We start from the raw sequence: 17,843 nt of genomic DNA, 5'->3' as shown, positions 1-17,843 counted from the left end.
TTAATTGCAAATCACAAGTAACAAAACGTGCACTAACAGTTGTAGAACTCCGGTATGTTGGGGAGAGATTGGTCAAAAGGAGATGAGAAGCCTAGAAGTTGTTCAAGAAACTTCTTCAAAGTTTGATCAGATTAAGGCAAGAATGAAAGCTTCTCAAGACAGACAAAAGTCGTATGCCGATAAGCGGTGACGACCGATTGAGTTTAACGTTGGTGATAATGTGATGCTCAAGGTCTCGCCTTGGAAAGGAATTATTCGTTTTAGGAAGAGGGGAAAGTTAAGTTCGCAGTACATTGGACCGTTCAAGATTTCAGATCGAGTAGGTGAAGTTGCTTACAAGTTAGATTTGCCAAAAGAGTTAGAAGGAATCCACTCAACCTTCCATGTTTCTCATCTGAGAAAATGTCTGGCTAATGACACGTCGCACGTGCCATTAATGGACATTGAGATTGATGAACAGCTGAACTACATAGAGCAACCAATCAAAATAGTTGATCGCAAGGTGAAGCATCATCGTCGTAAAGTTATCCCATAAGTGAAGGTGATATGGAAACATCGCAAAGGATCGGATGCTACATGGAAGTTGAAGAAGAGATGCGCAAATTCTATCCAAATTTGTTTATGTAATAGTTAGGTTTCGGGGACGAAACCTCTTTAATGAGGGAAGACTTGTAACATCGCGTTTTCTGGTTTTGGTTAATAAACGAAAGTATGAGTAATTATTAGCCGGGATAGTGTTGGGTTAAATCGAATTGGGTTATGGACTTGGGTTATGAAGGAAAGAGGAAAAGACCATGGGCTTAAGCCCATGATCCATAATTATATGTCATAAATTACCCCTTTAATTTCATTTAACACGTATTCCATACACCTCCTAAAACACACACTTAAGCTCTCTCTAGCCGAAATCACCAAGAAACCGAGCATCAAGCCGAGGTAATGATAGTATGTTATTGTATGAGCTTAAACCCATTAGATCTAGTTGCAAAACATCGAGCCGACATCGTTAAACCGTTTTAGTCACAAGATCCGGGTGGATTCGGGTATAAACCGAGCCTTAGATGAGCTTAAAGATCACCTTAGCTCAGATCTGGATCGAATGGGGCGAAAAACGGTGAAAAACGAGTCAAAACTCGTTTTTCCGACGAAACCGCGTTTTTTCGGCGAAGTTTGTACGAGGTAAGGGAATGTCAGAGAATGTTTCTGACATTCTCTGACCTAACCCTAATTCGTTAACGAGAGGTTAACGAACCAGGGGTGATTCGTCATGTGATTCGCTAAGGATATCTTAACAAACTAGCCTTAGTTCGTATCTAGATTCGTTAAGGAAAAGATGACTAATTAGCCCCAACTCGTTATAGTCATTCGTTAAAGGAAATAAAGAATTAGAAGGTTCAGTTCGTTTCAGAGGGGTCATCCGTTATAGGCTTCAATTCGTTATAAGGACCAATTCGTTAAGAACCAAGTAACGAACCAGATCATGTTGAGATAACGAACCAGTTAACGAACTATATCATGAAAGATAGCGAATTAGACAACGAATCAGGCTTTATTCGTTAGGAAAAATCAGTTAGCGAATTAGAAAATAATTTAAAATTCTAAGAAAAATGTGATAAGACAGTTAATGGAAATAAAATTATCCCTAAGACGGCGTTCCAAACGCGGTATGGACACTACGGGTTTTTCGTGATGTCATTCAGTCTAACAAATGCCCCTGCAGCATTTATAGATATGATGAATAGGGTGTGTCGGCCGATGTTGGATAAGTCAGTTATCGTCTTCATCGATGATATACTAATCTACTCAAGGAGCGAATCTGATCATGCCGAGCATCTGAGGGAAGTATTGGAGACTCTGAAGAAAGAGAAGTTGTACGCTATGTTTTCGAAATGCGCGTTCTGGCTACGAGAAGTGCAATTCCTAGGTCATGTGATTATTCCTGAAGGGATTACCCTGGACCCCGCTAAGATTGAGGCGATAACAAATTGGAAGACTCCGCAGAATCCGACTGATATACGAAGCTTCCTAGGGTTAACTGGCTACTATAGGAGATTCATCGAAGGTTTCTCCAAGATAGCCGCACCGTTGACCGGTATGACCCGAAAGTCGATATTATTCAGTTGGGGTAACTTTCAAGAAGAGGCTTTTCAGGAGTTAAAGAAGAGACTCACGCAAGCTCCAATCCTTGCTTTACCCGACGAGGATTTGGTTGTTTGCACTGATGCTTCGCATCGTGGGTTAGGTTGCGTATTGATGCAACGAGGAAAGGGGCTCTGCCCCTTGGACCCTGCTAGGTGCTGTCGCCCCTAGACCCCGTTACCAGGGGCGCTGCCCCCGGACCCCCGTTTGTTGAGAGTTATTATTGGACTAGAAATACGATATGGGTAGTGATAATAATTAATATGCGTAATTGTTATACAGTTAGTCGTGCACAGCTAAAGAGGGGAATAACCATAAACGGTGAACGCAACCGCATTGAGGTGAGTTTCTATTCCCACTTCCTTGTTATGTTTTCGGGGTTGTGTGCATACTCGATGTGATAGTTAATACATTTATCTTAGGTGGTAAGTGTATGCCTTGTATGATTTATGTATGATGATTGCTTGACGGTGCGTGAACGATCTTCGGATATTGCATGTGCCGTCAAGTGGTAGTTAAGGGTATGATTGACATATGAATGATTTACGTATGAATATATATGATGTATGAATAATGTATGTATGATATGTTGATGGTACGTGAACGCTCTTCGGAGATTGTACGTATTGTCAAGAGAGTATGTAACGGACATGTATATTACAGTAGTACGAATGAAGGGAACCGACCATAATAATATCGGCGAATGTAGGGAACCGACCCTAATAGTATCGGCGAATAAAGGAAACCGACCCTAATAATATCGGCGAATGTAGGGAACCGACCCTAATAATATCGGCGAATGCTATAAGGCAGAATGCTCTTTAAAGGTATATGTAAGAATGAAAGTATGTACGTAAGTATATAAATAAGTATGTAAGAAAAGGCGAAAGTATGTGTCTTCGGATACATGTGTATGTATATGGATGTAATGCATGTTACCTGATAAACTAGAACTCACTCAGCGTAGCTGACTTTTAGTATGCACGCAGGTGAGTAGTATGAGACAGCTGGCTTGATGGGTGACACATGGCAGATGAATAAAGGAGCTGGCATATGAAGACTTATTTGTTAATGTTTGAACTGAAAGACATGTTTCAAGTTATGTTTTAAGACAAGTCATGAATTATTGTGTAATGTTTATGAAAGTTTTATATTCCGCGTAAAGTTTTTATTAACTATGATATTTAGAACTGTGTTTATGAGTAAATCCAACATTAAAGTGAGGCACCGGTAACGGGGCTTTACATGTTTGACGTATACGTATACAAGCAAAGAATATGGACTTATACGGTACATACGCTAAGAGAAAGAAACTAATTAAGAAAGAAGGGCCAATGACACAAACGAGCACTACTGTAGTAGTTAACATATGTGCATTTTTACAGGAAGGGGATTACGATTAGCTCTGAACGTAATGGAATCCTGGTGAGTTTTTAGCCCCTTTCTATTTTATGTTTTCGGGGCTATGTGCATACTGTGTGTCGAGTCGATTTAATTAAGTCGTTTAAAGCATGGTGTTAAATTATTAAATTATAAATAATTGTTGTTTATAAATGCGAGCGTGCATGAGAATGTGTGTGAATGTTACGGTATGTATGCTTATGGTCATTGACGTGCAAGTGTTTGTAAAAAGCGAGTAAGTTTGTGTTTAACTATTTATGCAAGCGTGTATTAAGTAAAGTGTGTATTGTGTGTGTGTGTGTGTGTGTGTGTATATAAGAATGTGCATGAGATGAAGCATGTAAGGATACGTATGACTCATAGATGCTAGAATGTGAAGAAAAAGTGGTATGGTCTACGGGTCTAAATTTTACCTTATATGTTAGGATGGAAAATACCTCTAACTTCGTGTAGGATGTAGACAGTATGTGGCGTGAACATTACCGGCGATTAAGCATCTGCATGTATGCGTGTATGAGCAGGTTAACTAAAGTATTAGCGAGGGCAAGCCTCTACGTGCTTTCATGAATAATTTGTGTGAGGGCAAGCCTCTACGTGCTTTTGTGAATAAGTTGTGTGATGTAAGTGCTAGTGAGGGTAAGCCTCTACGTGTTTTTGTGAATAAGTTGTGTGACGTAAGTTCTAGGGAGGGCAAGCCTAGGGAGTAAGTATAAGAAAGGTCAAGCCATTACGTACTTACGATGCAGGTAAGATGTCAAGTTTGTATATGTTGTAAAAAGAGTAAGTGGTATTAACTATATATGAGTATGTTAAAGATGAATAACAAAATCCTGATGTATACCGTGGAATCGTAAACTAGAACTCACTCAGTATAGCTAACTATTAGTATGCAAGAAGGAAAATATGTTATAGCAGCTAGCTTGGGGAAGACACATGGCATCGGACTGAAGAGGCTGGATTCCAAATAAGAAGTGTTATGATGTTCTATGTTATATTTAAAGACAAGATTTAAAATGATTAGTAATGAATGTTTGATGTTTTTATATTCCGTGAAAAGTTTTAATTCACTCGGATATCTAGAACTGTGTTTATGAGTAAATCCAACGTCCAAGTAGAGACACCGGGACCGGGGCCTTACTAGTTGGTATCATAGCATAAGTTCGAGAGAAATAAGCATCCTACATGTTTAAACTCGAGAATGGGACTTAAGTAAGAAAATAAAGAAGATGTTTGTTCAAAAAAGCCATGTGTCACTCAAGCAAGCAAAGTAAAGGTACGGTACATGATTAATTTCATGTGTAATGTAAGAATATGTAAGGAAGTTAGCTTAATTTCTAGGGATAAGATTATTCGATTGTTTGTGGATTGTGAATGATTGTTAAACCGTTTAAAGGTAGAACCTAGCACAAGTGGACTCACAATGGGAAGTGTATAGGACATGGAGAGTAACGTGATCAGCTAATCACAGCTGGCCATTGTTATTAACTGTTAGCCTTACTATCCTTGTACTAAATAGTTCCTTGAGTGATGACGTTTGTGTATCCTTATAGAATACGAATGGCTGGAGTAAGGTAGGTTGTTGGTCAAAGAGGTCGTACGAGACGACGTGGTAGGCCACCTACTGTCCGGGAACCTTCTTAAGAACTAGTTACTAACTCAAGAGAGGAAGGAAATGCAACTTTGAGAGATCTGAGCAACAATCAACTTGATCCTACTGTTCAAGCCGCCATTTCCCAAGCTGTAGCTGCTGCAGTGAAGAACCTGCACCCAGAAGGGTCTGACGGAAGTCATGCAAGGACTGCTGAGAAAACACGGGTGGATGGCAAGAAGGGCGATGAGAATGAGAGGGGAGAATCGAGTGAGGTTAGGTATGTGAAAGTTGATGAAAGGAAGGGGGGCCGGGGTAGGTGTAACTACAAGTCATTCAAGGATGGTGACCCGCCAAAGCTGACTGGTTTGGGAGATGCAATCGCTACTATTCAATGGATAACTGCTATGGACAAGATTATCCGCATTAGTGAGTGTCGTCCTGATCAAGCGGTAGATTTTTGTACTCAGTCGTTTGGAGATGAAGCTATGTTTTGGTGGGAAACGGTGGAGCAGAGAAAGACCCTTGGGGAAATTAAGGCCATGAGATAGGAAGATATGAAGGAGATGGTTATGAAGAGATTTTGTACTGATGCTGAGGTTGTACGAGCTGAGATAAATTTTTGAACCTGAAGGCAGGGAAGATGACACACCGCAAGTACACTACTGAGTACAATCGTATGCCCAGATTGGTTCCCAATATGGTGAACACTGAAGCAAAGTGGATCAAGTGCTACTTAAGAGTACTTCCATAGAGCGTCCACATTTATAAATAATTATTGTTTCTAAATCATTCTCATGCACGCTCGCATTTATAAATAATTATTGTTTATAAATGAGAGTGTGCATGAGAATGAGTATGGATGTTATGGTATGCATGCTTATGGTAATTGACGTGCAAGTGTTAGTATGTTTGTGTAATATAACATTAACTCACATGTACACCACATCGACTTTTATATTTATTTTATATTTGTTTTTGCATAAAATACAACCGTATTGAATATATGCAATCAAACTCTATTGAACATAAAAATACATAGTAATACACATACAGCAGTATCGCACAGTAATACGTATGTGCATTACAATGTTGTTGTTTTTTTTTCAGTGAAGAGTAACAAAATAAAAGAACAATGGAAAATACGAAAAATTTAAAATATTTTTTATTTTTAGTTAAAATAAATTTTAGGATTTTTTAAGTTTTTAGTCTAAGGATATGAGCTTTCTCTTGATCCTATATATATATATATATATATATATATATATATATATATATATATATATGTTAGTTTGGTACACCTCCTCTCTCTTCTCTCTCCGTTAAATAAAAGCTATGTAGGAAAACATCTAATAAAAGCTCTGTCTCTAGTAAGGATTTGTAGAAAAAAACGAGGAGCGACGTATCAAATAAAAACCCGAAATCAATCTCCTACTCACCGAATTAGGTTCTTACCACTCTTGCCTATGTGCCACCACCGCCACCTGCAACCACCTTGGTTTTTCTGGCACCACCTGTAACTTCTCAAAAATTTTATGCCAAATTTTTCAACCTTTAAAAGTTAAAGGGGACAAGATATAATATCTTGAACAAAGATGTTTTGCAAATAATGGTTTAAACTTTAATCAGCCTTAATGTTTTGATAATTACTTAATTAAGACAAAGTGACATAGATATTAATAGTTCACATTGATAACTATATATACATGTCCCTTAAAACTTGATTGATCATCATTAGTCACAACTAAGCAACATTAAACTTAATCAAGACTACACACACTCAAGATCAACATTATCAAGTTCATGTCAAACAAGGGTTAAATCAAGATTTCTACAACAACATGAAGATGGAAAAAATTAAAAGACTAATCCATTGAAGACTAATTAACAACTTAGTTAAGATAGGTTGTTAGTTTTTATAAACTTAGGATCAATTTATAAAATTATATATTTAAACACAATTATTTACATATATCAAATGTTTGAAAGACTTATTCCACTCTTGGTAAGTCTTCTATCTCTTTCATGCACTAGATAACCAAATCTACCAAAGGGACAAATTAAACTCATATGTGGAATGGGTTGAAGCTTTGGTTGAGTTTATATAGAATGTTTACCAAATGGGTGAAATACTTGGGTTGTGTTGTATGGAGAAGTGAGAAGTGATTGGGACATATTCTCACATGTGCTGGTCAATATTAGAAGACAAAATATCGAGACAATGACCACACATAACGTTCATATTGATAAAACCATTGTGAAGTGAATTGGGCATCCATGGTCACTTGTACCGACCGTGGAAACGACCGCCGGGCCACTAGTCTTTTAGCCTTGTCTCTTACATACTTGGCTATAAATAGAAGATTTATTTAAAATAAGCCTTCACCCCTTTTCTCTACAACAATTACACACACACACACTTCAAGGTTAATCTCTTCCATTATTCAAATCTAACAAGCTTCAATTATCCAACGAGAAAACTAAAAGTGTAGAGCAAAAAGAAAATATTTTATAAGCTAATATCAAACCATTTACTTGTAAATTGAGGGGTCATCAATAAAGGTTGTTCTAGTGTTTTGACGAGTGAGGAATCAATATTTGTTGGTGATTTAACAGGGGAACACAATATCTTGATTAGTGTTTTTTTGTATTGGGATGGGAACTCTATCTTGATATAGAGTTAGTTAGTTGTTAGATGAAGACTCAGTGTCTTGATATAATGAGATTAGAAGAATTGTAAAGCTAAGTACTTGATGTGCTTGGTGAAGAAGGTGATCACTTCCTTGAAGAGTGAGACGTTTGTATTAGTGATCCCTAAAATTTAGGGAGATGACTGGTGAAGAAATCTCTCATTCGGGGATCGGGGAGAGGACGTAGAGTGAATTAGTTAACATTCACTCGAACCTATATAAATTTGATTAAAACCGGATGTAAAAAGTTTAACAATGTCATTAGCTTGTTAAAACCACAATAAAAGATGTGTAAAGTTATTCACCCTCCTCTCTAGTTTCTACAAAATAGAAGGCATAAATATGCCTAAAGAAAATATTCGGGACTTCTTTTATATACTTTATAAGTCAAGGGACCAAATGGAAATTAACCTAAAGTTTAACTTAAGAGTTAAGAATGAAAATAGTCTAAATGTTGGTTAGACGGCCCGTCTAACCACTCTATATGGGCCGTATTATGGTTTAAAAGTCATATGACGGTTCCGACTAATTATACAGCTCGTATTTAGTTCCGTCTCAATGAGACACCCCATCTAAATATGAGACTATCTGTCTCAACGCAAAATCAGCTGCCACTTTTGACAACTCACTTTTAATCTGTTAGTAGTCTATTAATCATTATCCATGCATTATTGGATCCATGCATGAACATATCATCGATTCCTTCATCCATAATCACCATGTAACCATAACCTACTCAAATCTAAGGGAAAAGAACAATTTCTTGAAGTATTTTCCATGTTCTTAAGTTCTTCATGGAAAAGTAAGCATGTTCTTCATATTTAAATGGTGTTGCTCTACAAGAAGTTTCTGCTAGAGTGTTTTGATTTGTGAAAGCCATTCATATAATATTGGTACACCATCCCCACCTAAAAGACTTCTCTTTGTTTGTTCTTGGTATTCTTGAAGTTGCTTCACCACAAAGAAAGGTGTTAAAGATCTAGTCTTTCATAACCAATTTCTAAGATCCGAGGGGAGGTTCTGTCCAAGTGATATTTAAGTTGTAGGAGTGTTTATGGTATAGCTTGGACGTAAGGTAAATACATTTTAAGACTCGTTTCCTGACGTTTAAGCGAAGATCGAAGCTATTATATATTGAACATCAATAAAATTTAGTTATAGAAACCTTAAAAATGTTCTTAAGCATATAGAAGGTCTTAGAACACATAAACGAGTATCATTTTGATGTTTAAAATGATTTTAACAAATTCAGTGTTGTGCAGAAGGTTGGACGGACCGTCTAATAATGATACGACCCGTCTAAAAAAGATAGGGTGCATATTCAAGTTAAACACCCCGTCACAAAAATACGGACCGTATAAAATGACACGGACTGTCTTATATGAGACGACCCGTTTGAACTTGTGACACCCCATCTAAGCCAATTTCTAGTTAAAAGTCAAAATATTGGTTATGCGGACCGTCTAACCATTATATGGTTGAAGTGGGGTCGTAGACTCACTAAAAAATAAACCAAGTACAAGTAATTAGATAGAAGTAAGTGGGTGTCGAACACAGAGAGTTTGTGGAAAATGTGTTATTAAGTAGCTTTGTAATCTGACTATATTAAATTAAACTAGTTTGCATAAAAAATAAATTCAAAGATGTAAGGCCCTAGTATCGGTGCCCTACTTGAATGTTGGATTTACTCATAAACACAGTTCTAAATATCAGAGTGAATTAAAACTTTCGCGGAATAATATAAAAGTCAACCATTCATTACAAACATCCATAACTTATCTTTTAAAAACATAACATAAAACATAGTATTCAAAACATCATGGCATTAACGTTCAAATTGGGTATGCACATAGCCCCAAAAACATAACTAGGAGATGGGGCTAGAAACTCACCTGAGTTCTGTTACGTTCACCCTTAATGGTTATTCCTTTCTTTAGCTATGCGCAACTAACTGTATAGAAATTACACGTACCAATTAACTATCACTACCCATATCATGTTTCTAGTTTAATTATAACCCTCAACTAACGGGGGTACGGGTGCAGCGCCCCTGGTAGCGGGGTTCTAGGGGCGGTAGACCCTAGCAGGGTCCAGGGGCAGAGCCCCTGGCTGGTGTTGAGCTACCAGGTCAGCTTGGAAATTTTTTTTTTCCATTAACTGTCTTAACACATTTTTCATTTGAATTCTTAATTATTATTTTATTTGCTATCTCATAAAGTGCGAGGGCTTATTTGTAATTAATATATTTTATCTTAAGTCCAGGGACTTTTCTGTCATTCTTTCAAACTTTAGTTCGTCATCCAGTTCTTTAACGAATGGACTCCTTCGTTATTTCTTAACGAATGGACCTTTATAACGAACTGGCTTTTATAACGAACCGGGGGTTCATTCACCAATTCTCCATTAACGAATGGTTTAACGAACTGCTACTAATTCGTTATTTCTTCTTAACGGATGGGCATAACGAATTGCTTGTTAATTCGTTATTCTTCCGTTAACGAATCAGGAGTTAGGTCAGAGAATGTCAGAAACATTCTCTGACATCCTTAAATGCTCGGGGCCGCCTTTCCGGTGCCGTCGTGCCGCAAAACGAGATCTCACTCGTTTTCCACCGGTTTTCACCGTTGGTCGTCCCGTTCGATCCAGATCTGAGCTAGGGAGACCCCGAAGCTCATATTTTGATCAGTTTATACCCGATTCCATCCGGACCTCGTGACTTTAACGGTTTAGGGTGTCGGTTCGTTGTTTCGCGACTAGATCTAGCGGGTTAGGATCCATATAATATCATACTATCATTACCTCAGATTGATGTTCGGTTTTTTCTTGTTATTTTGGTTAGAGAAAGAGAGAAAGATGAGAGAGAGCTTATATGTGTGTTTTGGGTGGTGTATGGAATTGGTGAAATGAATGGATTTAATGGATAATTTTGGTATTTATATCACGCGTCATCGGCTTAAGCCCATGGTCTTTTGTCTTTCCTTATTAATCCAAACCCATTACCCATTTTTATTTAACCCAACTCATAATAACTCATATTTTATTTTATTAACCGAAACAGGAAATAAGATGTTACAAGTCTTCTTTCCTTAAAGAGGTTTCGTCCCCGAAACCTAACTAGTACTTAAACAATCCCGTGTAAAACTTGCGTATCTCTTCATCAATTTCCTATGTGGCATCTGGTCCTTTGTGATGCTTTCATATCACTTTCACCAAATGGATAACATTTTGACGAAGTTGCTTGTCCTTGCGATCAACTATCTCTGCAGGTTGCTCGACGTAGTTTAATCGTTCGTCAACTTCAATGTTTACTAAGGGCACATGTGACTTGTCATCAGCTAGGCATTTCTCAAGTAAGAAACGTGAAAGGTCGAGTGAATTCCCTCTAGCTCTTCGGGTAATTTTAGCTTGTAAGCTACTTCGCCCACACGCTCAACAATCTTAAACGGTCCAATGTACCTTGGACTTAGCTTCCCTCTCTTACTGAAGCGAATAATTCTCTTCCAAGGCGAGACCTTGAGCATCACATTGTCACCAATGCTAAACTCAATCGGTCGTCACCACTTATCAGCATACGACTTCAGAAGGTCTTGAGCAGCTTTCATTCTTGCCTTGATTTGATCTAACCTTGACGAGATTTCTTGCACAAATTCCAAACTTCCAATCTCCTTCTGGCCAATCTCTCCCCAACAGGGGTTCTACAACGTCTACCATAAAACATCTCAAATGGGGGCATATCAATACTTGAATTGTAGCTGTTGTGCAAGAAAATTCTGCAAGATGCAGATGATCATCCCAAATTCCTCCGAAATCTAAAACACAAGCACATAGCATATCCTCAAGGGTTTGGATAGTCCTCTCAGACTGTCCATCTGCTTGAGGATGATACGCCGTACTGACGTTCAATTTTGTTCCCATAGCTTCATGGAACTGCTTCAAGAATCTTGAAGTAAAGCAAGTATCTCTATCAGACACGATCGACAATGGAACTCCATTCTTAGTCACAACTTCTTTTATGAACACATTTGCTAACGTTTCTGACGAGATAGCCTCTCGGATAGGCATAAAGTGAGCACTCTTCGTTAAACAGTCCACTATCACCCAAATGGTATCATGACATTTAGTTGTACGGGTAGCTTAGTTATGAAATCCATGGTGATGTGTTCCCATTTCCATTCAGGTATCTCCAAAGGCTGCATTTTCCCAAACGGTTTTTGGTGTTCAACCTTGACTTGCAAACAAGTTAAGCACTTACTGACATAATCCACTACATTATTCTTCATACCCGGCCACCAGTAATCTCTCTTTAGATCTTGATACATCTTGGTGGATCCCAGATGAATCGAATATCTCGACTTGTGAGCTTCATCTAAGATTCGACCTCTGAGATGTCCATGGCTTGGAATCCATATACAGTCAAACCTAATCTTAACACCAAGAGTGTTTTCCAATAGATCGTCTTGCTGTCCGACAACTCTTTCCTTCTTCATTAGCCCTTCATCTGTAATCACCTTTGACTGCGCATTGACAATTTCCCCGACGAGGTCTAAGTTAACAATTAACTTATATGACTTCACTGTTGCAATGACTTCTTCATTCTTACGGTTCAACGCATCGGCGACCACTCTAGCCTTACCGGGATGGTATTTGATATCACAATCATAGTCCTTAATAAACTCTAACCATCTTCTCTGTCTCATTTTCAGCTCTTTCTGCTCGAAAAAGTACTTTAAACTCTTATGATCTGTATAGATAGTACACTTAGTACCATACAGGTAATGTCTCCATATCTTCAGAGCATGCACTACTGCTGCTAGCTCTAAGTCATGCGTCGGGTAAGTAATCTCGTGAACTTTCAACTGTCTGGACACATTAGCTATCACTTTCCCTCGTTGCATTAACACGCAACCTAACCCACGATGCGAGGCATTGGTACAAACAACCAAATCCTCGTCACCATCGGGTAGAGCAAGGGTTGGAGCATGTGTGAGTCTTTTCTTCAATTCCTCAAAAGCTTATTCTTGAAACTTACCCCAATTGAATACTACGGTCTTTTGGGTCATTCCGGTCAATGGTGTAGCTATCTTAGAGAAGCCTTCAATGAATCTCATGTAATAGCTAGCCAACCCTAAGAAACTTCGTATATTAGTCGGGTTTTTGTTAGTGCACGGTTTTGGTGTCCGTAGTGATCGAATAAGTTATATGCGGTTTAGTCTTTGTATTTAAATTATATTTATTGTTAATTGGGCTTTGGCCTATAAATAGGTAGATTATGTGAGAGAGCTAGTGTACATAGTCTAAGTTATATGCTCTCTGTAAGTTATTTTCTCTCCATAATGTATTCACTCTAAATTATCAATAAACTATGTATGTAAAGTATTAATCGTTCTTATGTAATTGATGTATCGACGCGGCTAGATCCTTGGTAGGTCTACTCAATTGGTATGAGAGCAGACGGCTGCTCTCGTTACATCGATTAAGGTATGAATCTGATTTTTTTCGTGTTCTTCGGGTTTGGGTCAGATCTGGAGTAAATTAATGTGTTATTGGTGGATTTGTTGGTGAATTCGTGTTTATTGATGGAAGATGAAGCTTCATGTGTAATTTGGTGTTAAGTTATGGTGTAATGAAGAATCCACCATGGAAGAGCATGTTACCTTTTTGATTTAGATTATGATGATTTAGTGATTGTTAAGTTAATTGGATGATGGATTTGTGTTTATAATTGAAATCCGCATGTTCCTGTGGATTTTGATGGTTAATTATAGTGAATTGAAGATTTCACCATGGAAGAGCATGGTTACGGGTTGAATTAATTGATGTTGAATCAATGAGTTTTAAGTTAATCTGATGTTAGACTTGGAATTGGGATGAAATTCTGAGCTTTCGGTGTGATTTTCGTGGTTAATTATGTGGTTTTGATGAATCTACCATGGTTGAAGTTCAAATTTTCAGAATCCGGCCAGATCTACATTTTTCCGGCGAAACAAATGAATTTTTTGGCGAAATTCGTTTTTCCGGCGAGCAGTTCAGATCTAACAACCTGGTTCGTTAAGTTACTATAGCAATTCGTTATGTTACTGTAGCTAATTCGTTATGGAAGTTTGACGAATCTACTATAGCTAATTCGTTATAGGAATTTAACGAATTAAGTTAATTCGTCATGGTAATTCGTTAAGTTAATGATAACGAATTAAGGATATTCGTTAAGTTATTTCGTCAAGGCAATTCGTTAAGTTAATAGTAACAAATTAAGGTAATTCGTTATGTGTATGACGAAGTGGAAATATTAACAAATGGGAGGCCATTCGTGTAACTGATATAACGAATTAGAATGGTAAGTTATAACGAATTGAGCAGATTCGTTAAGTTGTAACGAATCAGTGAATGATTGACGAATGGTGGATATTTATAACGAATTGGAGTTTAATTTATAACGAATGGAGAGCACGAACTAAGTTAAGGAATCGAGAGTGGATGTTTATAACGAATTGAGAGGTGATTCGTCAAAAAAAAAAGTTTGAGGGCTTAACACATTTTTTATGAGAATTCTTAATTATTATTTTATTTGCTAACTCATAAAGTTCGAGGGCTTCTTTGTAAATAGTCCAGTGTATCTTAAGTCCAGGGACCTTTCTGTCATTCTTTCAAACTTTAGTTCGTAATCCAGTTATTTAACGAATGGACTCCTTCGTTATTTCTTAACGAATGTGTTCTCTCATAACGAATGGACCTTTATAACGAACTGGCTTTTATAACGAACTGGGGGTTCATTCATCAGTTCTCCGTTAACGATTACTTAACGAACTCCTACTAATTCGTTATTTCTTCTTGGCGAATAGGCATAACGAATTACTTGTTAATTCGTTATTCTTGCGTTAACGAATTAGGGTTAGGTCAGAGAATGTCAGAAACATTCTCTAACATCCTTAAATGCTCGCGCCGCCTTTCCGGCGCCGCCGTGCTGGAAAACTGGGATTTCTCCGGAAAAACCAGATCTCACTCTTTTTCCACCGTTTTATATCGTTTTTCGTCACGTTCGATCTAGATCTGAGCTAGGGTGACCCTAAGCTAATCTTCTGATCGGTTTATACCCGATTCCATCCGGACCTCGTGACTTTAACGGTTTAGGGTGTCGGTTCATCGTTTCACGACTAGATCTAGCGGGTTAGGATCCATATAATATCATACTATCATTACCTCGGATTGATGTTCAGTTTCTTCTTGTTATTCTGGTGTGAGAAAGAGAGAAAGATGAGAGAAAGATGAGAGAGAGCTTAAGTTTGTCTTTTGGGTGGTGTATGGAAGGGGTGAAATGAATGGATTTAATGGACAATTAAGGTATTTATATCGCGGGTCATGGGCTTAAGCCCATGGTCTTTTTTCTTTCCTTATTAATCCAAACCCATTACCCATTTTTATTTAACCCAACAATAGCCCAACTCATAATAACTCATATATTATTTTATTAACCGAAACGGGATGTTAGAAAAGATTTGTTTGGTTGATTTGATTAACAAAAAAGAACTGAACACAATTTAACGAGTTTAACTGAATCAATAAAAAAGTATTCTCTCTCTCGATTTCAGCTTTCCAAGATTGATAATGTTAACTTTTACTTTTGGGATGAACAACATAGACATAGTTCGTGATTATGTGTTTGATTGTGATAAAAGAGGACAAAGTACTTGGATTGTAAAAATGCAAGGTTGTCACTTGATAATCAGTTTTATATAGCCAAATCTAATTCCCTTCCAATAAATCCCGATTGCCTATGGCACCAAGAACTGATAGTCAAGAACACGAATTACACTATACTAACAATTACTAATCAAACTCGCAATCACCGTAGCAATAAAATCATAAGATCAAACTACTATCCCACAATAACATAAACAATTAACAAACATTAAATTGATAACCTTACAATTCGGGAAAGAACAAAAACGAATTTAGCCTCACATAATTTGGATCATCATCACATCAATTAGAGTATGCATATGAATCACAAACACCAAATCAATGATTACAATCACCAAACTATTGTTCTGAACTCAAAATTCGCCTCTAGGTCGTTCTCCAGTATTTGCAGGAAAAAAAGAATAAAACTAAAAAATTCGGCAGTGACGATCTCCGGACCGTGGCCCACGGTGCCCCAGAACCCACGGTACGGTGGGTTATGGTTGTTTGTGATCAATTGGACTGTGGCCCACGGTCCAGACCGTGGGCCACAGTGGATTTCAGCCACCAACTCCATTTTTCTCATTTTCTCGCCCTATCGAGTCGCAGTTCCTTCGGTTTCCTCTTTGCATGTCATAGAAGCTCTGAAACCTCCCTTTTAACCTGCAAATAACCACACAACAGTAGTTATCTCGTCCATGAAATTAAGCCTTATTACATAGAATTTCATATCGATTAAGCATACTTACGGGTCATACTCCGATGCACCCGTACATTCCCACACTTAAAAATTGCTTGCCCCCCAAGCAACACCTCAACAACAATTTTTTATTTTCATTTTCAACTTATAACCACCAATCATAACAACAATTCCGGTTCAGTCATGGTCCCAAGTCATATCGTACTCCCTCACTTCTATCGGTTTGCACTAGTACACTTGATGTTCTATTTAAACCACAGAATTCTAACCAAACCTAACATGCTTTCGGTTTCACCTTTACACATTAACCCTTTTCTTGATGATCATTCACACATTTTCACATATAACCAATTCTCCTAGCATACGCTTGTACAATCATAAAATCTCCACCTATATAAATGCTTTGACAAATCAAGAGGGCTTAAAACGGGTTATAACGGGGCTAGGTGTAAGGGTATGGAAGGGAATATTTTAAGTAGCTCAAACGATCCGATACGTCTTATTACAAACAAACTAAGTAAACAATGAAATAAACAACTATATACATCACTAACTTCTCTTTTTTCATTTTTTTTCACTACATAATACTTGAACATTGCATCTCTAACATAATTTTTTTTGAAGCATAATAAACATAATGCTTAATACATCCTATTGATAAATACTACAACAATTACAAATACAAAGAAACCTATTAAGCCGGATCATATCGCAATTTAATATTTGGGTTTGCTTGAATAAACATAACAAGTCCAAAATTGTTTTCTAATGGAACCACCCCCCGCCCCTCTCTTTATCCATGCTCATATATGTAATGTATGATGCCCAACACCCAAAAACCACACTCGTACTCATCCAGGCGAGGCTTAACTTAATTGGCTCTATCACTTATTTGCACTCATGCCAAGCAAAGGTCTCGAAATGCACTAATTGCACAAGTTCTATCGGAGAATATTAACTTTCTCACCAATCTTTAGTTTCTCAATGCGCGAGTATAAACGAACATGTTATGCAAGTTATTTTACCGAAAGCATGCTAACCTTGATTAGAATACTACATAACCTCCTTTTAAAAACAACTAGGCAAACATGTTATTTAGGGAATTGTGACCATGGGGACCTAAACCTTACCCCGCCATCTTTCCACTTTCCGGTTTCTTTAAAATTTTTAAAATTTTTCTGACTTTTTTTTTATCATATTCAATTTTTTTTTAAAATACAAAATGAAAATTTCCCTCATCCCCACACATGGGATAAATTGTCCCCAATGTACGGTTTTGAGAAAAATGAAAACAAACTACTTCTTAAAAACACCCTTCTTTCCTTCACAACCCACAACACTTAATCATAAGTGTTTCATCCTCCTACCATCCACCCAAAAATAATTAAAACAAAATTACATAACTATACAAATATATACAAAACGGTGTTCACCTGACATGACGAGACTTAATCAGAAGTAAGGCAGTTGGGCCGGACCGAATATGGACGTCATGAAGTCCGAAAATTGCCCAAACTTAAACGCCCCGTCACCGCTGTTACTACCTTCTCCTTGTGGTGGTGGTGCCATTGACTGCATTGGATCAACCCACATTAAGTGATGAAGATGTGGTTCAGCATAGCATACAGAACCGTTATACGGTGGTAGG

Source organism: Bidens hawaiensis, unplaced genomic scaffold (assembly GCF_021521415.1).
Source record: "Bidens hawaiensis isolate Kalapana, Puna unplaced genomic scaffold, B.hawaiensis_p1.1 tig00018661_1, whole genome shotgun sequence".
NCBI classification, from domain to species: Eukaryota; Viridiplantae; Streptophyta; class Magnoliopsida; order Asterales; family Asteraceae; genus Bidens; species Bidens hawaiensis.
Note: the sequence above shows the minus strand (reverse complement) of the source record.